General features: G+C 42.5%; 1 protein-coding gene and 1 long non-coding RNA gene across 2 annotated transcripts in view; one reads left to right on the forward strand and one right to left on the reverse strand.

The window, feature by feature from the left end:
- Positions 1–16,038, reverse strand: part of LOC136838020 (uncharacterized) — a 65,380-nt gene extending 49,342 nt beyond the window's left edge. Inside the window, exon 1 of the long non-coding RNA XR_010852836.1 lies at positions 15,759–16,038. This is a non-coding gene — a long non-coding RNA (uncharacterized lncRNA). The remainder of the gene's footprint in view (positions 1–15,758) is intronic.
- Positions 16,039–19,296: 3,258 nt separating this feature from the next.
- LOC136838021 (cylicin-2-like) overlaps positions 19,297–24,233 on the forward strand; it is a 249,466-nt gene continuing 244,529 nt past the window's right edge. The window contains exon 1 of the mRNA XM_067102883.1: positions 19,297–19,452. The gene's annotated coding sequence lies outside the window, so the exon portion shown is untranslated. The remainder of the gene's footprint in view (positions 19,453–24,233) is intronic.

A 24,233-nucleotide genomic window follows, 5' to 3' on the forward strand; every position in this document is an offset into this window, starting at 1 on the left:
TGGCACTGCTCGGGGCATGCAAGTGGCACCGGCAGGAATTTGGCATCTCCTGAAGGGAGATCTGATTGGGGCCCTGGCACTGGCACTGAGGCAGGGCCGGGCACTGGAATTGGATCGGGAACCGATCGAGGGGGCCACTGTACATCGTACTCAGGTGGCACTGGTGGGGACTGCACGTCCTCCTGGTACCCAGGGGCGCCAGTCTTGGCTGAGGAGAAGCGGGGAGAATTACTCGCGCCCATGGAATGATTCTGGGAATGTGGACCCCTAGATTGTCGTGATTTCGGTGGGGACTGAAAGTCCTGTCCCAGGATGACGTCATAGCCTCCGGGGAGATGGCTTGCTACTGCAAGATTGCAAATTTTGGATTGGTGAGGTCTTGTGACTCTCAATTGGACCGTAGGGAGTATCATTTTAAATTGATTTATTCCCTCGATCGTGACGAGTTTTCGTCTATTGACGATAGCTCCGTAGGGGAACTCTGTCCCTTCGGATGAGGAGATTTGTGCGCCCGAGTCCTCGAAAGCAGTGACTCGGGCGGGGCTGGCTACCTCGTGGAGGGGTCACGTATACAGGCCCTTCGGCGGGAGGGCCTAATGACTGGGGATCTGTGACGGCCAAGGCGACGGTGGGAGTATTTACTTTATTATTGCGTGGGCATTTTGCCCATGCGGAGAATGGCCATAAACCTTGCACGCCGTGCAAAATGTCTGGCTGAAATCTTTCGCGCTGCCCCTGTGGAGGGCGCAGGCGAGTTATTTGTCGGTTTTCCGGGGAGAGAGGAGCCGGTTTCTTGTTCCGGCACTGTTCGGAGGAATGCCCCGTTTTCTTGCAATAATGGCAAGTTAGGGGCTTGCCCCGAGTTCCCATTTTTGTGGGAATTTGATCCTCCGAGGAGGGACGGGGATTTATCTTCCGCCCCATGGATCCTTCTTGAGGGTGGTGAGTTTCCCACATGTCTGCTATTCGGCAACACTCGGTGAGTGTTGCTGGGGCTTTTTCCACTATATGAGTGGCGAGGGCAGGAGGGGCGTAGTGCAGGAAATGCTCGAATTTAAACCGCTCGAGTACCTCGGCGGTGTTAGTGGCTCCTTCGAATCGAGCCATTTTGTCAACGCCCGCTCGAATGGTACGCCCAATCGGACCAAGTCTGGCCTGCTTCTCTGGGCTGCTCTCCAACGTCTCCTCCACCGCTCGGGGGTAATCTCGCACGCCCGTAACTGCTTGGCGTGGCTTCCCAGTTTCCCCGATCGTCTGCTGGAAGGGTGGTAGGCAACGAGGGCCTTTCTGCCCAGGAATTTAGTGAGAACAAGGGAGAGTTCCGCGGGGAGAGATCGCAGCACTCCAGGACTCGTTCGGCCCTTTCAAGCCATACTTCGGGTTCGGACTCGGTCCATTTTGGCATGAACGAGTGAGCTTGGCTGAGGGCACTCATTCCCGCGCGGGGGGCGGGGGTGGCGTGCTGTCGTTCTAGCACCTGGAGCTCATGGGGCGTTTCTCTCTCTCTCCTGCTCTTGGGCAATTCTGTCTCTCTCTCTCGTTCTCTCTCCTCTCGTTGTTCTTGAGCGATTCTCTCTCTCTCTCGTTTCTCTCTCTCTCTCTCTGCACGTTCTTTTTCCTTCTCCTGCTCTTGGGCAATTCTTGCTCTCTCCTCTCGTTGTTCTTGGGCAATTCGTTCTCTCTCTCTCTCTCTTCACGTTCTTTTCCTCTCTCGTTGCTCTTGGCAACTGTTCTCTCTCTCTCTCCTCTCGTTCTTTTGCCTCGTTGTTCTTGGGCTCGTTTCTCTCTCTCTCTTCACGTTCTCTTGCTCTCTCCGCCTTGGCATCATCCACTCGCTCTTGAACCCATGCTCTCAGATCTTGCCCCGATAGTCCCATGTCCTTCCCAGCGGACATGTAGAATTTGAAATCCTCGTTTTGTTGGGCTCTGGTATTAGCCATCTTGGAATAATGGGTATATGATGTCTAAAAAGACTCAGGTTGTCTGAAAAGACTCAATTGCAGGAATCTGAAACGCTCAATTGTTCAGACTGCAGGAGAATGGATCTGTCTGAATAAGACAGGTGATTAGTAAGTCTGAGGAGACTTTTGTTAAAATTTGATATGTCTTGGAAAGACGTGGTTGTTCTTGGCGAACGAATTTTTAATATGTGTCTCGGAAGACGTAGTTGGATTTTGTCACGCTCGGACTTGGCCGGCTGTAGCGTGAAGTTAAGGAGTTGTTCTAACGAACTAAAATGATCAGTCCCGTAAGGGCTTGGATGTGTGTGAACTACACTATATAATGTCTCAAAAGGACTTAATTTTTGGGTTCCTTTAGGAATGAGAAATTCTCGCCACGTGCGACGTAGAATTTTTGTATGAGTCTCTGAGGACTGGAATTTGGAGAAATTCTCGCCACGTGCGACGTAGAATTTTAGGAGTCTCTGAGGACTGGAATTTGGAGAAATTCTCGCCACGTGCGACGTAGAATTTTAGGAGTCTCTGAGGACTGGAATTTTGTTGATGAATTCTCGCCACGTGCGACATAGAATTTTAGTATGAGTCTCTGAGGACTGGAATTTGGAGAAATTCTCACCGTGGACGTTTGAATTTTAGAGTGAGTCTGAGGACTGGAATTTGGAGAAATTTCGCCACGTGCGACGTAGAATTTTAGAGTCTCTGAGGACTGGAATTTGAGAAATTCTCGCCACTGAGGAACTAGGAGTCTCTGAGGACTGGAATTTGGAGAAATTCTCCACGCTAACGATGTAGAATTTTAGGAGTCACTTAGGACTTGAATTACGATTCGTCCCTTAGGACTTAGAAATTACTAACGGGAAACCCAAAGAAAAATGTTTGCTGGGAAATGAATGGGAAAAAAAATGCTACACACGCGGGCATGGGCGGGGGGGGGGAAGGTCGTTTGGCCAGCACCGGAGGTATTTTTAGATTCTGGGTGAATGAACCTGTATATTTATACACCGTCTGGGATTCGGGAATTTCCCAGTCGTCTGGGAGGATAACAGTACAACGACCTAGTAATTTTCCCTATAAGCGGAGTTTAAATTTCGCTTTCCTAACACCTAACTCGAATTCTAACTACACTGAGAGAATTTCAGCAATGCAAGCTGACTTCGTCGTGTCCCACGGGAATTTATTCGCGCCTAAATAACAGTTCGCTAATTTTTTGTGTAAAATATTTACTAGTCAATTTATCCAGGCGGAATTTCAATGTTTGCAAATGTCTAAATCCTATTTGCAAATATCTTTTTTCTCAGTGTGTTACCCACCAATGGAGCACACTGGATGTAGGTTATTTCCTGGTTACCTATATGTCGTCTTAGGACCTAATAGGTAGTTCTTTTATCCTGAATACAAGCGGTGTTTTGAATTTTCTGGGCAAGCAATGTACAAAGGTAAAGGGGGCTTTGAAATGACCCATACCAGTCGGACTGCTGGATCTGATTCATAAAAGTGAGTTGGTGAAGTCATCATTCACTAGAAAACCAGCTTTGGGGGCACTCTGGAAAGTTTCTAAAACAAGGCAGAGCAAAATCATGGTATGATATGATTCTCAGCACACTCGCAAATCCTGTCTATAATCTCTCCATCAGTCATCTTGGCAAAGGTTACACCCCCATCCCAAAAATTATGTTCAGCCTTGTGATTCCGCACGGAAAACGTAAAAAGGGGGGGCGTTCTCTCTCAGCCATTCGGTGCTCCAGATTGTGAGAAGAGGGAGTTGGAGTGGATGGACATCAAGACTGAAAAAAAAAATCGGGAATGGAGGTCAAGTAAAAAGCTCAGGATTTAGTGCAGGTAGGGACCGAGGGGACGCTGCAAATGACATTAAGTAATGCCTACAGTGCCCCACGCGAGATGCACTGACAGAGAGTTGAAGCATCGACCAGGAATTAAAGAAAAAACCAATTCTGTTGATCCTTCAATAAAGGAAAGCAACTTTGTGTGGCGCTATAATATCGACAGGCAACAGTTATTTCATTTCTCCCTCAGTCTCTTTCTAGGTTCTCATCTCGTTCAAGTTCTTGGTAACTTAGTGAATCCTTGCATCATTCTGCGCAGATAGACAGCACAGCTGGCATTTTAAATAATGAAGAATGTGATATCATAAAAATTTGAGTCAAGGTCTACAGGTCAATGTGACCTTCAGATCACAGATATGAATGACCACCACCATGAATAGCTTCCACAGCCAGTCATCAAAACTGAAGAAGACCTGGAATGTTCACAATTCCGATGCACTGCTCGACTCTTCAGGCCCTTTCCATCATTCGCAATCCAGAGGAAAATCTGAAGCGACATAATGTCGTGCAATGCAGCGATGGAGGCAGTACCTACAACCGAGAAACCTCGACGAAGCAGCTACAGACAGCTTTTGGAACGAGTCAGAACCTGGACAGTGATCTTCAATGTAAAAGACAAGGAATGAAAATGAACAAGAAATAACTAATCCACTTAACAGATGAAAAACAGTCACCAACAACAAAGAAGCGGAACCAAGAGTTTGCATCGTGCCCTTTGTTCTAATGGCCACCTTCATACGCCGGTTGCCGCCCCCCCAAATTTGGTCTAAACATTCGGATGCCGTTCTCTTTAAAGTTCGGTTTTTAGTGACGTTGTGCTTATCTGAATGAACGGGTTCTCCATTTCTTCTGGAATACCTTGGGTTTTTCACGTCACCCTGACTCCTGGGATGACTTGAGAAATGGATTTTTATGGCCTCAGGTCTTTCCTGTAATGACGTTCTCATCGACAGTTAATGTGCAGAATCCCCTCACAACGGCAGCCCCCATTTTTAATGTCCATGTGATGGCCGCATTCAGTCAAGAATTTCAGTCTTCTTACATTACCTAACCCGCGTGCCATTAGTGCCAGACAAATTTTCGCTGCACTCTGACGATCAGCAAAATGGAAAGCTTCTGACAACCTTCCAAACGATACGAATCACGGAGTTGAAGAAGAAGAGCTGAACACTGGCCAAGGGAAGGACTTTCCACAGTAACTCTTAACGCAGGCAAGAAAGGCGGGCAGGAGATGGGAATGATATACTCGAGAGGGACACAAGGAGACAGCAAAAGATATCATGTCCTTTCCCTTTCCTTAAGGAGGAAAATGTTCTTCAGAACAACCTTCAGATTTATTCTCCTTCTTCAAATCAAGATCCTCCATCAGTCTCTAAATGCTCGGTCAAAGAGCTGGATCTAAAATTGAGATAGAAAATAACTAATTACCCAGAGCACACACGCACGTTGGGAACTATAGTCTTCGTTTATCCTTTTGCTGAGACCCACTGAAGCACAAGCCATTCCTTCCATTTTGAAAGGAACACCTTCAAGTTAATAATATCCCAGTACCGAACACCTTCAAGTTAATTATATCCCAGTACCGCCTCCCTTTGGTTCATGATTTATACTTGATTACTAATGAGCGTAGGTAGGGTGTAATGTACATTTAGCTTTTTTTATTATTAGCTGCAATTTTATGTGAAGACCTTCTCCTACCATCCATACGGGACCAAGGAATACTGACTCATGTCATCAACACCTACGTATGTCCACTTGGATGGATTTTTTTCCAATGGTCTCATTCATCATCGATTTTTTCCTCTTCATTATACAACCTGCAAGCTTTGTACAACTCCCAAGCTTTGTACAACTCCCAAGCTTTGTACAACTCCCAAGCTTTATACAATCCCAGACTAGACTTCTTTTTTTCGCGAGGGTGCGTGATCAGCGTGAAACCAAAAGCCTACTGTTTTTTCACACACCCAAAAAAAGCGTCATTGACCTAAGACATCTTTATGAGGGCAGAGACTCGATACAGCTCTGAAAGCAGTACAGTAGAACTCATCACATCAATGAGGTGTTTAAAACACGTGTGTATGACCGGTTTTAACTTTAAATGCATAAACTTATATCAAATACACCTCTGAAGTGATAGTCCAAAACATAGTTCAAAGTTTTCGTGATTTGAAAGTGTCTATTCTGCATATTCCTCTGCCCACTGCTTTCTGCTAATGAGAGATGGAGAGGTCAGGTCATCAGGTCATGACCCCTGCTAGCTTTGCAAACGGACAGTTGTTATAGAAGACAACACATTGCTGTATTGATCCCTGATATTCAGAAGTGTGGAAAGAGAAGCCGGACTTCTATATAGTGCAGCAGATTGCTGTAAAAATCGTTCAGATAGTGAAACAAGCATGAAATTTGGCACAAACATTCCTAAGACTACGCTCTCTTAGAAAAGGGCGCTGGCCACCTGAAAATCCAAGATGGCGGCTATTTTTCAAAATGGCCGCCATCTATGTTGAGATTCACTGGTTTGGGAGCATCTATTGGATGGAATATGCCAGTTTTTTTTTAAACCTCGACTTTTAGGTTATAAAAATGTTCCATACCACACATTTTATTGAAAACCCTTACTAAATGAATTGTAACCAAGATGGCGTACAAAATGGTTGCCATAAAAGTTTTTTTCTATCCACAGCGTCAAGGCAGACATAGAGACCAACTGTTTTTATTTAATGGTATATTCATGTGATCAGACAGTTTAACTAATATGCTATTTTCAACTGAAATAGTAATGGTATGGTCACATACAACATTGTGTCTAAGACTGTAACCATAAAAGAAAAGAAGAGAAATACGGACTAAACGCAACCAATCTATGTATAGGTCTCTCAACCTACACCTTTGAAAAATTCGAGGATAAGGAGGTAGGCATAGCATGACACGTTGGATGCTCAAGCTAGATTATCTACTGAAGAGAGGGCAATATTTATCTAGACTTCACATTTGCAAGTGCACAGAGCTGTGCAGGAAGACCCAGCTTGTAGCACTTGCACCTTTCCCGACAGCCTGCTTTGCATCCACATTTGGTAAGCTGTTGGCAACTCTTGGCTAAGGGCGAGTTGGTTGTCCAGAGGACTTGCCATGCTTCACCAGACTTTTGCCATCCCCACTCAGCAGGGTTCTCTGGCTGTGGCTGACACTGGGTGGCCTGCCCCACACACAACCAGCCTGGTACGCAGCACGCTTGGTGTGTTGGAGGAGAGCTCCCCTGGTTGGTGGAATGGCCTCATATGCCCTTTGTTTTCTGGCAAACATATCAAGTCTAGCCTCATCCACAGTGCCAGCAGTGCTGGATCTTTCATACATAAGTATGACAAACCTCTCCAGGACCTTCAGGTCACTCTCTTCCACTCTGAGAGGGTAGTGACTCAGTTTGGAGAACACAGTGGAGGCCTCTGGAAAGATGTTCCATGTCTGCCAGGCGGTCTTCTTGCCCTTGCTCCGGAAGGCTGACACTGTATCACAGCCTGTGAACGCATGGAAGAAGAGCATGCCATTCACCTTCTCCTGGCCCAGAGAGTTGCACAGGTCATGCACAGCAATCCAGCGCAGGCTCTGGCCTTGGCCAAATGCCACCCATAGCTTCTCTAGCCCTAGATTGTGGAGAGTGGAGAAAGCACTGACTGCAACGACAAGAACATCTGTGTCATTTGCTTTAACCGTGATGGTCTTGGCTCCATGTTCTGTGGCATATTTGGCATGGAGAAAGATGGGTGTCAGCTTCCTCATGAGAGCACTTTTCCAGTCCCTGAAGACTAGCCTCATGAGTGCTGAGGACAGCAGACCCTTTCGTGGCAATGACAACATTTGTGGCAGACATCTGGGCAACTTTGTCTGCCAGGAACTGGAACAACTCTGTCTTGTTGGCATCGTGTCTTAGGAAATTGCGCCAGTTGGATGGAATTGTGTTCTTGTCTGTCACCTTGCGCCTTCCTCCTTGACCACGTTGGAGCCTGGTCTCAGCTTTGAGGCTGGATGTATTGTATACATCAAATACAAGATGTGATGATGTGTACTTGCTGCTATAGGATTGTATCACAGGCAAGAAGTCAAAGTGCATAGCCCTCAAAGGTCTTTCCTTTCTTTGGTGGCAAGGCATGGACCAAAGCTGATCCATCTACAATGAGGACATCAGTCTTTGGTTCTTCTTTGTCTTCTAGTGTAACATGACTCTCCAGGACCGAGGTCAGCTGAGACTTCTGACATGTGTACAGCCTACCACCCTCACTAAGGGAAGCTGGGAATGTTTGATTCTCGTGCTGGAAGAGTTCCTGCAGATCACATTCACGGCTCTGACAGGATATAAATAGCTTTGAGAAAAGCTGGCAATCCTCCTTCAGAAGTTTCTGCTTTGACTGTTCTACAGGAGCAGCTTCTTGCCTGAAGAAGTCAGTTCTGTTCTTCTTTATCGGCTCATAGAAGGAGACTGCATTGTTTGCCAAAGAGTCTGAAAACTTCTGAAATTTAGTGCGGCCTCTGTCAAAGGTGTGTCTGTAGAAGTTCTGCTGAGCTGGGGTGGGCAATGTCTTTGTTGTCAATGGAATACAGATCCTGGCTCTCTTCCTGAAAAGGACTTCCCAAGTGTTGCAAAGCCAATGACAGCTTGCTGACTCTCTCCAAGAATGTCTTCTGCGCATGAGGTGTTTGTTCATGGTGTGTTGTCTGCTCATTAGACTCCTTACTTTGAACCTCTGTTTCGTATGCAGACACCAAGCGGATGATCTCTGGGCCAGCCACCATCCATCTTCTGAGTGCTGACGGATCTTCAGTCAGCCCAATGGCTCCGCCATCAGCCTTTATAAAGGCATTGGTCTGCTCATGAGCTTGGTCAAGAGCCATTGCTGAGAACTGGCGACTGGTCTTGTGCACAACAAAGTTGCCAGCCTTGAACTCCTTGTGCAACTCTGGGTGTGAACTCTCTAGGGTAAGCATGTCCCTGAGGTGAATAGGCAGCCAACGAGCATAGTTTGTATTATTGTTGGAAAAGAAGTAGGGTATCAGCTCATGCAATGCCTGGCAGTAGAGGACAAAATTGGCCTCACGGAAGGACCTGATCAGTAGGAATATCACAAGTTCCATAGACAACACCATGTGCCAGAAGTGGAACTGTGGACTCTGCTGTCTTCGGAAGGTCACACCACTCCTCAAACTCTAATGCCTGCTCATTGTTGTTTGCTTTCTCAGCACAGTAGTCAGTGTATGCTGTCCTCAGGAGTTTTGTACAAACTAGAGGCTGTAACCTGGTGCATCTGCCGTGTCCTGGTTACACTTGCAGCTGACAGGAAGGATTCTGCAGTTCCAGATGAAGCAACTCCTGCCTCCACCAGAGCTCCTGTCCAACCACTGCCATGAAGAAGAGTACCAAGAGATGTCATTGCTGCCATCTCAATGTGCAGACCACCAAACATTACCAGATACTTGTCTTCGCCATACTGAGTCAGGCCACTGCCACTGCACCTGCTTTGCTACGGCATAGATTGGCTGATCAGCTGTGATTATGGGTATCTGGCCAGGGTTCAGAAAATCAGTGACATCCTGCACTTTCTGCATCACGTGTTTGATCGTAGCAACAGAATGAGCCTGATCACGCAGGAGAGGAAGCAATGAAGTTATGGTTACTTCAAATTCTGGGCTTCTCTTCATTGAAGCGTGATGAGCTGACCACGTCAGATTCACTGCATCATCTATTTCCTGGGTGACTATGACCTTGTCTAGCCACTGATACTCCAGTGCAAGCTGTGGCCCCAAGATATCTGTGGGTGGCTTTGGTATTGCAGTGTTTGGTGGCACAGGGTTCTTTGTTTGAAAGGAAGCTGGTGAGATGTTTGTGAATGTGTCCGGCAATTCAGGCACCGACCTCACTTTCTCAGGTGCAAACTTTAGTTGCTGTCTTTCCTGTCCAGTGTTCTCCTTGGTGGGGTGCTGAAATATGGAGATGCTAGTTCCATGGAAGGAGGTAGTGGCAGTAGTTGCAGATGGGTTGTGGTCGATGTTGTCCATCACTGCAGTGGTGAACAACCCTTTTCGCAGTACTGGGGACAGACCACACCCTCCTCCACATATTTGCTAACTGTGGCATCTCCTAACTGTGCAGAGACCTCCAGTACTCTGTCATAAGAGATACTGAGGCCATACTGATGTAGCATTTCAACCAGGTTTCTCTTCCTGGTTTTGGCATAGACTGAGAGTCCCATGTAGACTGGGAATGGTGTTTCTCTGTCTTTGGAGTGTCTATGAGTTGTTGCTCCCTCTTTGTATCAGGAGTAGCAGTTGAACTGCATGAGCTGTGCAATGGCCTGGTCTGACTTTGATGCTCCAAATCGTAACTGTGACTTGATGTCAGCCCCATGCTCAACCATCCCTACAAACTGGAGCAGGAGAGGAGGCACAGAATTTCGTACACAAGCCTCAGAAAATGTGCCATCAAACCGTGACTGATGATCAAGTATAGACTTTCTGAGAATATTTGCTGCTTTAGCAATGATAACTGCCTCTGAAAGATCAGATGATTGAGCAAGTGCTTTTCCCACATCCTTTTGAAATGCAAGTAATACATCTCTGCCAGATTTATGAGCCTCAAGTTCTGGAATTTCTGCCAGAAGTTTGTCTTTGAGTCTCGTGGAATTTACACTTGGTGACTCTACACCTAATTGTTCCAGACGTTGTTGGTAGAGGTGGCAAATATCTGCCAGCCGAAATGTGACTGGATCATCTGAACAAAGGTTGTTTTCAACAATGTATGTCATCAGTTCTGACAGAACTAGTGGATACACATCTGATTCTGACTCAGTGCTACCTTGGTCTTTCTCAAGGCTCCTCAGGTAGGACCTTTTTCTGTTGTAGAGGGCACAAAGACAGGCATGGTGATACTTAAACTCCTGTGCAATGACATCCCCACCAGTCAACTTAGCAAGGAGCTTGCCATCACTAAGTATCTCTGCACATTCACGCAATTTCAAGTCAAGGCCCTTAGTACTAGCCTGTCTGAGATCAGATGCAGGTGCCACTTTCTCACAGAAAATGCAAACTTCATTGTCATGACTGGTTCGGCGCAGTTTTGCACGACTAGTCTCAGTGTTGCTGGTCTGGTCATTGGATTGTCGCTTTCTTGCACGGTCCAGTTTAGTGTTGTTAAACAACAAGCGACAGTTCATGGTATTTTGCTGCATTTTTTCCTGAGAGTGGCCTCTATGCCATCACCTTCATCCAGCCTTGCTGGATCCATTATCAGTGGCATTTCATTAATTTCACTGAACATGGGAATGTTCCTTGCCAGCATTGTGTACCCATCATGGTCTAGGACATGATGACTTGGAAGTGATGTCAAGTGCTCACCTCTTTTGTCCTTCTGACAAAGACAACACAAACTCCAGTTTGTTTTTCTACTGCTCAATATTGGATTGGCATCACATTCTGCCATGATTTCACTTTTGATTAAGGCCGAGGGTTATCCTTTTACCACCTTAAACAAAGCACACATTCCTGTATGGGATTCAACTAGGTTCGGTCTCCCTACACCTAGCCCGATCATTCATCCAGTGCCATTTAAGTCCCGTGTGATCTGTACACCATCCGGGTAAGTACATGAACCATCATGTACAGCCCCATACCCTTGGCTCGGCTCTCTCGCTGGCACATCCTGTCTATTCAGGTGCGGCTATCTAACTATAGCTGGTCTGGGGCTGTTAGAAAGCATTTGGGACACTAAACTAAACTATACTACAACTACTAGTCTAAGACTACAGGATTAGTAAAGCTGGATTAGCTGGCACTGAACCCCATGCTGAGTTACACAGCAGTGATGTCACCAGTGTGCCCCTGGTTGTGTGCAGACATACACTCTTTTACATTTATTAATTTTCCTTCAAAATTGATGAGTTATTCGAAAGAGATGGCCTCATTAGGATCTAAAACCACAGAAACCAAGATCCATGCTTAAAACGATAATTGTTGAACGGGCATTATTTCTCATTATAATTATTGTTTCTACCTTTTCTTGGCAGCCATATAGCCCCCATATTTAAAGGTAAACTGTACTGGGAAGCTACAGAAACATAATATTCACAAGAAATAGTATGGAAGAGCTTTACCATATTGCTAGAAGCAAATACATGCCATTCTAGTGAAAAATTAGCCAAAATCTGTCGATACTGGCCGCCATCTTGGAATTTGGCGCCATATTAAATTTTTTTGCGTGGCCAGCGCCCTTTTCTGATAGAGGAACTTTAAAGCACTTGTGCAAAATTTCATGCTTGTTTCACTATCTGAACGATTCTTATACTCAAACACACTCTTATCACTCCACTCACTCTCAGTCACGGAATCGTTCGAGGCCGCCACTGCCGATGACACAGCCAAAATGTCGCACAGCAAACACGATACATACACACACATACATGCACGTACATAACATACGCACACACATAAACATACATACACACGCATACGTAGGCATGAACACACGGGGAAGTTAAACAATTGCAGACAGTGCTCTCTCTCTCTCTCTCTCTCTCTCTCTCTCTCTCTCTCTCTCTCTTCTCTCTCTCTTATGGAAAAATAAAAAGTGAAGGTTAATAACTACATCTGATATTGATGTGGGCTCTGAATTATTATTATTATTATTATTTTATTATTATTATTATTATTATTATTATTATTATTCCCTCTTTTTTTATATCATTTAAATAAGAAGCTATAGAAAAGTAAAAGAAAATAAAACAAGCAATATAAGAAAAAGAAGAGGAGAAAAGAAAAGAAAACTAAGAAGAAGAAGAAGAAGAAGAGAACGAAGCCTGTCGCAGACAGCAAGAGAAGAGTCAGTCAGTGATGACCACTGGAGAGCATCAAAGAGGAAGGAATTAAAAGAAACCCAAAATCAAGACAGAGGGTGAAGTTGAAACCGAAGGAAGCAAAACCGTGGAAGGAAAGGAAGGCGCAGGGAAGCAGACAGGAAGGAAGGAAGGCAGGAGCCTCGTCAGAAATTCATTCATGCAGCCCTTTTGAAGAGGAAATGCCAAACAGATGACTACTTAACCGAGGACAAGATGAGCAGGAGGAGGAGGGGGAGGAGGAAGGTAGGAAATCCAATGTCAATAAGGAGAAGCCTGAAGCCAAAGCTAAGAGAACAGAAGCAGGTTCTATAAGAAGGAAGGAAGGAAGGAAGGAAGGAAAGTGCACGAAAGGTAATGCTTCTTGTGAGTTCCTACATGAGAGAAAAAGTGACATTCATACAAAAACCCAAAATAGTCAGGACAGAAAAGAAGAAGAAGAAGAAGAAGTACAGACTGAATGTCAGTTTTGCAAAGAAGGTCACTTTGTGCAGATATGGCAGGAAATGTAGTAAGTAGAAACCCCAGTGCGTCCATCCAACATGACAGGGCCATACCTCCAGAGAGCTCTATAGGGACAGAGCAGTGGTTCTTAACCCCATGGTCACGACCCGAAGTTGGGTCGCCAAATCATTTCAATGGGTCCCCAAGGGTTATAACTTCAAGTTTATGGGCTTATTATTTCCCCAATACTCTTATTATAATTATTATTATTAGAGAAAATACTGTATTAAGAATACATAGTTCGTTAATATTTAAGCAGACCGTTATAGAGACATAAAACATTTAACTGAGGTATAAAATCTTCCCAGCATAGACACTTGTACGTCAGGGCTTCACTGCCCGAGTTTAGGCAAGAAAATCCATGTGTGGTGCTTGTTCACTGTCTTCTCCACCATGAAAACCTTGCTGCTCAGAAATTGTCACAGGAGTTGCAGAAGTGATGCAGGGAGGTAATTCAAGTTGTTAATTTCATTACAGCTAGGGCTCTCAACTCTAGATTATTTACTCAAAGGTGGTCTGATGTTGTTTCTGAACATACATCTGTTGTAGAACCACTGAGGTTAGGTGGCTGTTAGGTTAGGTGCTCCAGCGACTGCTTGAACTGACTGCGGACTGAGACAAATTTTTCTGGCTGAAAAGAGACAGCAATTGACCCACAAATTCTCAGATTCAATGTGGCTGATGCAAGCAGCCTATCTTGCAAATATGTTTGCCGAGAGTAATTCCTTGAAGATTTCAGTGCAAGGTCATGATCGGACATTAGTTGGCTCTCTGAGAAACTGTCAGCATTCAAAGAAAACTTAAATTGTGTATAAATAAGATGAAAGCTGGAAAGACTGCATCATTTCCCTCTCTGAATGTACTTCTGGAGGATGACGATTTTTTCTCTCAACCAAGTCCTAAACATTATTGTGCAACATAATATCCAAGTTGATAACAGAGTTCGATCATTACATTCCAGAAAATGCAAATAAATATTGTTGGATAAGAAACCCCTTTGATATTGAAGCTGAATACCTGCCTGAAGAAAATGCAAACATCAGCAAGCTACAGGAGTAGCTTATCCAGATTCAATATGATGAAACACTTCATTACAATTTCAAGAGGCAAACACTGAGCTCATTTTGGGTAAAAGTGTACAAAGAAAAGCCGATTCTTGGAGGTGAAGACCTGAAAAACACTCCTTCCCTTTGTTATAACGTTCTTGTGTGAGGATGCAGGATTTTCATCCCTCTCAGTCACAACGACAAAGTACCCAAACCGCCTGCAACCAGAGGATGGCCTAAGATGCAGTCTATCATCAAAATCACCCAGATTTGAGGAGCTGGTCAAAACAATCCAGTGTCAAAGTTCTCATTGATTGTAATAGTAGCCTACTACATGTAAGTATGTAGGCTTGTATGAATAATTTTGCTTTTTCTTCCCCACAGTGGTAAATCATAGGCTAATTATTCATTTAATTTTATATCATGAAACAAAAAACATTTTGGTTTTCTTTATGCTAGTTAATGTATTGTTTCTTTCTCATGGATCATTGTTACGCAGATGTGCTACTTGCATTTATAAAAATCTCTTCATGCAATTTTTGTTTTTGTAACACGTTTTTCATAAGCATAATTATATAAAAGAAAATGTTTATGAGGACATGGGTCGCCATGGTTAATTTGGACAAGATTTTGGTTCACTGCCAAAAAGGTTAAGAACCAGTGGGATAGAGGAATGCAAGACTGACAACAAGGTATAAGGACTTGAAGTAGAAAGAAAAGAAGGTCTATACACTAACTATACACATTACAAGGCAGTGTAGATATAGACATTCCAGTTTCAATTAAAAGCCAGAATAAGAAATGTTATAATATCCAGGCTTGTGCATCCATTAAAACTGTCATTTTGAAGGAGGGTCGAATGATAGCTCAAAGACTAAACAAGTGTATGCCATGAATTGCAATTGGGCAGCTGATGACATATGTTAGATTGATGGCTTGATGTTACCATTAGAAAAACTGGTCAACCATTCTAACACACACATACACACATTTTGATTTACTTGACTCTTATGTAAAATGATTCTTGTTTGCTATCTTTAAGGAATGTTTATTTAGTGTTTCCCTTCCTTCAAAGTACTCTTTTTTTTTTTTTTAATTGGCTGTACAAGTGCTGTTGCAGCCCTCCCTGCCACCACAATACAGTTGATTTTCTAAATGCTTGACTGGTCAGTAAAACAGCTTTATTTTAAAAGGACATTTGACATCAAATATGAGAGAGAGAGAGAGCAATAAGAGAGAGAGAGAGAGAGAGAGAGATTTGAGATCAAGAGAGAGAGAGAGAGAGATTTTAAATGTACAATTCCTTATAACAAAAAAATACAACATTTGAAACCAGTTTTTCTATTGTCAAAATTTTCCTTATCTCTCTCTCTCTGGCCAACAAATAGCAGATGGTTGCTAATTTAAAAACAACAAATGAGATTTAAATGATCGTTTTCCAAAGTGAAAGGAAGACAACAGTGATGATGCTAACAATAAGAATGATGTGATAACAATGAAGAAATGATGACATTATCACAGACTTACAGCATAATAAAACGTGATGATGATTGAGAATAGAGGAGACTCAGTCAATGACCTCTGGGGGAATCCACTGGCTTCGTCTTCTTGTTTTTCCTCTGAAGACAAACTACGAACAGCGAAAATAATACGATGCCATTAACACGACACAATTGTCCGTAATCACTCTCGCAGTGCAACTGCTAAGTTGCTACTAGCAACTTGCTAGAAGTTGCTAGTCACCGCTGCTGAGCTGAGCCGATAGATGATGTTGCCTGCCGTACGATAAACAACGACATCTTACCTGATAAGTTTTTATAGATAATTATTATTGAATTGCTCTTGACTATTTTGATAATAATAATAATAATAATAGTAATAATAATAATAATAATAATAATAATAATAATAATAATAATAATAATAATAATAATAATACTTGTTGTTTCCATAAGAATTTTTATGGTTTTTTTTTTTGGGGCCGGGGTGTTCTCTAGTCCTAAGATTCACTCGTCGTCTGCATATAATACTGCCACGATCCTTATAACTTCATTTCTGAATCTTACGTGCTACTTTCCATGTTTTCGATTATCAAGTAAGTATTGACAGGAAGAGTATGGTAGATCCATTGCACCCCTGCTGCCTTATGCCACTTGCTACATTTCTCTCTGTGTATATATATGTTCGCTAAAGCATTTATTAGCCCTGCATGTAGCCTATACTTCATCATGACCTCTATGAGCTTTTTCCTGTTAACTGAGTCAAATGCTTTTTGGAAGTCCATTGATACCACAAATAACGGGTCTTTTCTTATAGATGTTTCCTGTTTGCAGTATTCTAAGATTTACAAATTATCAGTTCCTCCTCTTTCTTTGTGAAGTAAAGCCTGACGGCAATTCACGCGTCCTCCTTATATTTCTAATATATTTTTCTATTTGGGTTTTCAGGATCCCCATGAAGATTTTATATGACACATTAATTAATGCTATTGGTCTGAGATCTTTGACTGTGGGGTGTTGTTTCTTGGGTGTAGGTGTTGTTTTTTACTTAAACCAGCTGTTCTGTGTTTTCCGGCCTTTCAGTATGTTGTTTAAACATTCTGCCAATTCTCTTTTAAGGTTGGTGCTCTGTAAGAAACAGTTTGAGCGGAACTGGTTTCATCCCGTCTGGCCCTCATGGTGCTTTGTTTGGTTTCATTTTCTCAAGCTGGTTTTTCACACCTTCTTCTTCTTCATTTATAGTGACTTCTTCCATGGGTTTCATTTCTGTCTTTGTTAGGTCGTACACTCCATCCAAGTGTTCTCTTAATGATGTATGGTATATCATATGCTGTCCTAATCTTGCCTTTGGTCTTTTCATCATTTCTGTCATGTCGAGTTTATACTGCTCTTTTTTGCTCCCATTCCATATCTCTCTTCTTTTTGGTATATTTGATGTGTTGGTGTATATAACACATACTACAATTCTTCATTCTTACGTGCAAGGCAAATATGATGGTATTTAGTATTTGAGGTTGAGTCCCATCCTCGTCGCCACTGATGTGTTGGTGTATATAACACACACTACAGTTCTTCATTCTTACCTGCAAGGCAAATATTATGGTATCTAGTATTTGAGGTTGAGTCCCATACTCGCTGCAGATGTCCAAGGATGACGGGCGATAATAAAGCTATATCTTTCAGCTCGTGTGTATTTGTTCTACTACACTTAGGAAGAAGGAGGCGGTAAGAGTGTATACAAAATATACAAAGAATATATACAATGGAATCATAAGAAACATATGAGCATCGGAGCTCGATACATACTAAGAATTATATTCTAGATACATAAGATAGAATTTATAGGATCGAAGCCCGTGTGTAGGATTCGATACTAACACAATAATAATTCATTATACTTATACTCTAAAGCATCACGTAACATCTAGCTGTAGCTTTGAATTGAACACGTCTATGGACGGCGTTATATAACATGTCTTGCACAGACGTTAAGACACACATGACAATCACCTGCTAACCCTGAGTGCAGTGACTGATTATAACACATTGTTAGGCGCCCCAGCGTACATATGGTTTGGAGATGCTTTGATAAACTAGACCTTCAGGATTGCATCAAGGAGATAGGGAAAATGATAGGATGGAAAGATGTATTGTTAATAAGAAAGATACAGTCTTCTGCGGGAGAAACAGGTACTATATTGAAGTAACAGAAAATGTGAGGCAAGGAACAATATATGGTCCAAAGCTATGCAGCACAGTAGCAGTTAGAGAGAATGAGATAAGCAGGAAGAACGTACCACTCATAAGAAATTTAGAAACAGAGTCCCTCATATCTGTGGATGACATAATGTTCCTCAGCAGCTGGAAAGAAGGAATAGAAATGGCGACTGCCGCAGCCTGGAGCAGCTTAAGAAATTTACATTTAATACAAAGCCAAGTAAGTCAGCAGTACTGGTAATAGATCAAAAAGCAAAGAGCACAGATGTCCACGTAAGAACAGAGGTAAGAAATGGCCCAATTAGTAGTGTAAAAGAATACAAATACTTAGGAGAATGGTACACACTAAATGGCTCAAAGGAAGCTAGTATCAAAACGAGAAATCAAAAGGTGGAGAGAGTACCTACTAAGAGAAATTACAAAGTATGGGGACGTTAAGAAAGTAGGAAATGTGGCATTAGAAGTCAGGAAAAAGATCTATGAAACATAGTGGTACCAACATTATTTGCCAACACAGAGACATGGAAAACGAGCTGAATGGCCTGGAGAAAATGCAATACAGGATCCTCCTAGGAATAGAAACATCTTTACATTTTATGGGTTGTTGTTGTTGAAAAGAAGATTTAAATAAATATTTTGAAGCACTAAAGTAAAGTAAATCTTCTTCTTCGTTTAACGTGCTTTTATCCCATTTTTTTAGCACGATGTTTCTTTCGAAGGACTTTGATTTGTTGGGGTAGGCTGAAATCGGCTGCCCTACCTGACAAAATAAACATTTTGTATTGTGCCAAATATCCAGCTCCTTTTCTCCAGCAGAAAAACTAAGAACGATTAAAATGAGTAAACAAGGGAATAAAGCTTTTGCATCCTATGTGAATAGTGTATAGTATGCCCGCAACTGTGTTTGTGGAGTGAGCGCTTAGGAACCAGGAACCATCCATCAGATCAGCCATATTTTCTGTATAGTTGTCATTGCCTCATAAATGAAATCTTCTGTATAAATTAAATAAATATAATAGGTATTTACATTTAATATTATTTTTGTAACTCGTTAAAATATATTAAAAAAAAGATGGATTTGACAATACTGTAATCATGAGACATTACTGACGATTATTAACATACGGGCGCAAGGTGACGAATGAGATTTTGGTAATGTTCCTAAAGTTAGAGATTTTTTGTCCCTTTGTTGTTTTATTTATTCATGTTTGATTTTAAATTTAACCATTTATAGTTTATCAAAAGTTTTTTGTGAATAATTACAGGAATACATCGAAGAAAGGCCAATCCCACGAGGCCCAGTAAGAGACATTACCAGCGGTGGAACTTTGCCAATGTAAACAAAAGGTCTTAAGTTTTGGACGAGGAGTCGTAACCGGGAACTACGAAGCCGCTGATCTTCGTCATTCGAGCCTCACCTATAATCAGTAGAAGGTACAGGGAGGCCTGCTGCCCGTACCGTCAGCCTCAGGATAGCTGTCTAAGCCTTTTTCGGCTTCTGTATCGTAAGTAGCACCATTAATCGATGAAAATATAAAAGCAGTGTAAGTCACCTCCCTTCTCTTCCTTCATAAGTAGGATAATCTGCCCCAGTGGGCCATTCAGTAAAACCTACAGTGCATTTTGCCCAGAATCAAAATATTGTAGTCTAGGTGAACTCCCCCCGGGACCCGGTGTGTGTTTTGTGGAACGACGGGACCCCTCCGAACGGAACGTGCCCTGTCGTTCTGCACTCACCCCTCATGAACGAAAGTCGGTAAATATTGTGGTGGGCGACCGACAGGAATCGGGCCCTAGTACTAGCCTAATCTGCAGCTGTACCAGGTGGTGGCCGAGGTCAGACCACACGACACCCCCACCTACATTGGCTCATCAGCCTCTTTTGGTCAGGGAGCCCCACCGGCCGTTCCTTATATTCAGCGCTGGTGGGGGAGGGGGGGGCCGGTTGAGTTTCCAGGGCACAGCACCTGAGTTCAGGTAAGGAAGGTTCGATTAGGTCAGGGTCGGGTTGTTTGGTCTGCCCTAGGCTACCCCTTGGTACAGTTGCAGGGCCTGATTCCTGTCATCGCCCACCACAATATTTACTGACTTTTGTTTATGATTATGGTATTTACTGTCTTTCATTCATGTGGTACTGAGCACTGCATGTAAGCTGGTAGTTACCAAACCAGAGGGGCACAGTAGTAATCTGCAGTTTTAACCTTCTCAGGGGACATCGTGCCCATACCTATTGCAAATACCCTTAAACTTCTTTGAAGTGGGCTGGAGAGGTAAGGGAATAGCCTAGTCATTGGTGAGATGTAACCGTCCGAGGGGTTAGGTTAGTAGATCTGGTCAGGTCGTATTCCCTCTTAGAAACGAACACTAGCGCCCAAGGAGAGCAGTGCTCCGTCCCCTTCTGATCGTTTTATCGCTTCTCTTGCTGATTTCGAGTCCAAAACTGCCGTATACATCTTTCATCTTTTGAAACACTTGACGTCTGGCAGCCTAGCAGTACTGTAACCTGGCTCCCATGGTTATCTTACCTTGTGAGCTTTTGCTTTTAACATTTCTTAGTTTGTTGGTGCCAGTATAATGTCCTTGCAGCCAGTCTCTCTTTTTACAGCCTCCTATTTCCCGCAAACTTATTTTTAAGTTTCTGATCAGACTGATCAGTGTCTGTCATTGTTCAACAGAGCCACGCATCTTTTGTCCTGTCTTTTGCCAGAGTTAATCAGTTAATCAGAAGGGTGGGTCAATATAAGGTATTGTATTTCTAATACCCACTGCTGCTTGACACACTGTTCTTATTATGATGAAAGTGGGAAACTGGAACCACTGTGCAAATGGGTCCTTAAAGTGTAAAGTACAAGTTGGGACAGGAACTATGTGGAATTGCTGTCAGCTGTAAGGTATCCAGAAAACATTCAAGAACAGGAATAATTTAGGCTCTTTGTTGCTTACAAATGCAGATAGAAAATATTCAAGAGCAGGCTATGATACAGAGTCCGTGTTGCTTAGCAGACTTTGTTATTTGTCAGAAAATAGAAAATAGTCAAGTGCAGGCTATGATACAGGGTCTGTGTTACTTAACAGACATGGTTACTCACCAGGAAGCCAGACTGCAAAGCTGGAGCGTTCCCATATCCTGTTTAGCAGTTTTTCGTAGAATGTGCTATTTTCGACTTCCCAAACCGTAAAAACTATTATAGCCTAGTCATAGTTGTTTAATAATACTGTATCTGGCATAGGCCTAGGTTATCCTATGCTAGGTCGAATACCTTTCCTTCACTTCCACTTACAGGCTGTTCTAGGGGCCAATGGAGTCTGCTGGCATAAGGCCAGCATAATTAACATATCTTCCATTTAGGTCTAGACCTGTGTGTTTGTCTGATACTTGCAAAGTCTTGTGTATGACAATAATTATTCTTCTAGACTTGTAGTACTGTAGTAAGCGAGCCAATCTTGACCTTACTTGCAATTGACACCCTACACTTGCACTTGCTTAAATTGATTGTCCATCTGTACAGTACATCTTAGCATTTATCTTTTCTTGCAGGTGTCTTCAGACTGCTCTAAAGATTTATGCCATCAGAAAGTGCAAACATATTTGCTTCACGGGGAATAGATCTAGTGGTTCCAGATCCACACACTTAAAAATCATTCTTGTTAGGTTCTGTCTGCAGCCTAGAATTTTTGTGGAAAGATGCTGTGGGATTATGGTATGTTGATGAGGACTATAGGTGCAGTATTAAATTTAACCTTGGTTTGTTCAGCAATGTCCTGTGTGATGCCAGATTCATTAACAATTATCTTTTATGGGACATATTACTTGCTCCAATTTTCCTAGCTTTTCATTCTGAAAAATAGGTCTCATTCAACTTAGCCCCTTAGAAGGATAGTGCCGTCAGTGCACCTCACGTTACTAAGGTTGTTTGCAGCGTCGTTTTGGCCCCTAGCTGTTGCTGCTCCCACATTTTAGCCTTTGACCCAACCTCCATTCCTGCTTCCTTTTGCACACGTTGCTGTCCAACCACTCCAACTCCCTCTCTTTGACCTTCTTAAGTGCCGAATGTCCAAAAGTGGCCCAGTGGTTTGCTTTATGGCCACATTTTTAGTTTTCTGTAAAAGAAAACTATTGTGACGGCTTTGTCTGTGTGTCCGCACTTTTCTGTCTGCCCTCAGATCTTGAAAACTACTTAGGCTGGAGGGCTGCAAATTGGGATGTTAATCATCCACCCTTCAATCGTCAATTATACCGGACTGCAGCCCTCTAGCCTCAGTAGTTGTTATTTTACTTAAGATTAAAGTTAGTCATAATTGCGCTTCTGACAACAATATAGGATAGGCTACCACAGGGCCTTGGTTAAAGTTTCATGGGCCGCGGCTCATACAGCATTTCACCGAGACTACTGATAGATAGATCTATATTCAGAGGCCTTGATTATACACTGTACAGAAAACTTGATTGTTACTTGTTGTAAATGATATTAAATTAAATAATTGAACTTAGTTACAAAAGTATTGAGGTATAGGGCCAGTATGAACATATATGGTACCATTAGTTTAAGGTTGTTAGGTGACTGAAACCTTTTAACATACCAGATATTTTGCAGCAATTGGAAATGACTGATTGTGCAGACTGAATATCAACATTAAAGTATGGTTGTTTTTCGGGTTGTGATGGTTGAAAGAAAGCTGTTTGAGAAACTAGTGAAATACTTGCCCTAGAAGACTCATGAATTATGGCAGTTGACGTTGTAAAAATTGTTTGTATTATTCTAAGACTTGAATCATCTCTCTCTCTCTGTGCAATTTCCTTATTTGTAATATGTTTTTCCTAATACACTCCAGACATCGATCCTTGATCTGAAATTCTCAAGGCCACTTTTTTCGCCCTAGAGTGATGTCCTCCGTCAACTCTTAATTCTCTTTGTGTGGTAGTTGCCTTTTTATAAAGACTTGCTTCTTTCTTTCGTTGACATCTCTGTTATATAGCTGCACTGGCAGTTTTGATTTTCAGTCTTTTCTTATAAGGCTTTTCTCCAATATACTTAATGGAGCTCAACTTAGGGGCTTCCGCACTTATCAGCACTATAAGTATGATTATTTCTTGCTATGTTACGATTTTACAGGTGATACATTCTTAGATCAGTCTCTAAAGTACAAGTTACCTCAGGTTTTGAATTACTTGGAATTGCTGTTGTTGGTGAGATATGTGGAAAATTTTCCAGTGCAAGACATAATTTACAAACAGACTTTGTTACTTACCATAAAGTCAGAGAGACCCCAAAGTGTCTGTTACGTTAAGGTGCTACTGTCAAAGCTTGTTCAAGGAATCTTCTGAGTTTTCTCCCAGTCCATCCAAAATGCTACAACTACACAATCTACACACCTGTTCCAGTTGCACTTCTTGTCCAATCCAGCTCATGACCTGAACAAACAAAAAAACACACTTACTACCTGGACAAACAAACCACAAATGAGCGCTCTCACAACCATTCGACAACACTGCTTACTCCGGACTGACGTCAGGCACTAACTTCTCCCTCCCCCCTCTTCCGGGCATCTTATGACGTCACCACATCAACCATTGTACCATTTTAAACAAAGACTGGACTCCTTTAAAAATATTTAATAACAAAATAATAATGATTAAATTTATAAAACTGACAAAAAATCACACTTATCTCCTTCTCCCTCCCCTCCAACCTCTTATCATAATCCCTCTGATCTCTATCATTCTCCAATTCTTTACCCTCTGTGTAATTTCTGATATTTTCCCCTGAAACTCCTGCTTTAGTCAATCAGCTATTTGACGCTTTCCTTTTATCCATCTCGCCTGCTTTACTTCTCCAGGTTCTATTGTTTCTCTCATTGCTGCAATATCAACTTCAAATCTCTTACTACTTACTCCTGTACTTGATTTAATTGCAGTCAATAGTGTTTTACTATCAGTTTTAACCAACGCTTGTAATTTTCTCCCTCCTACTATCTCTTCCCACAAATGTTTGAAATATATCAATCCTTCTTTGGCCTCCCCCACACTCAGAGCTTCTGCTTCAACAGTGGACTCTGCTATTCTTCTGGATTTTCTGGATTTCCACCATATGGGACTTCTCTTACCATGTGTCAAGGATATCACATAACCCAATTGTGTATGATCATCTTCAATACTGTATTCCCGAATGAAGCATCTGCATAGGCTTCCCAATAAATCTTTTCTTCTTCTAACTCACTTATTATCACTTCTCCCATTATGTTCTTAGCTTTTCTCACTATCTTAATCTGCTTTTTCATATCTTGA

Source organism: Macrobrachium rosenbergii, unplaced genomic scaffold (genome assembly GCF_040412425.1).
Source record: "Macrobrachium rosenbergii isolate ZJJX-2024 unplaced genomic scaffold, ASM4041242v1 13908, whole genome shotgun sequence".
Classification (NCBI taxonomy): Eukaryota; Metazoa; Arthropoda; class Malacostraca; order Decapoda; family Palaemonidae; genus Macrobrachium; species Macrobrachium rosenbergii.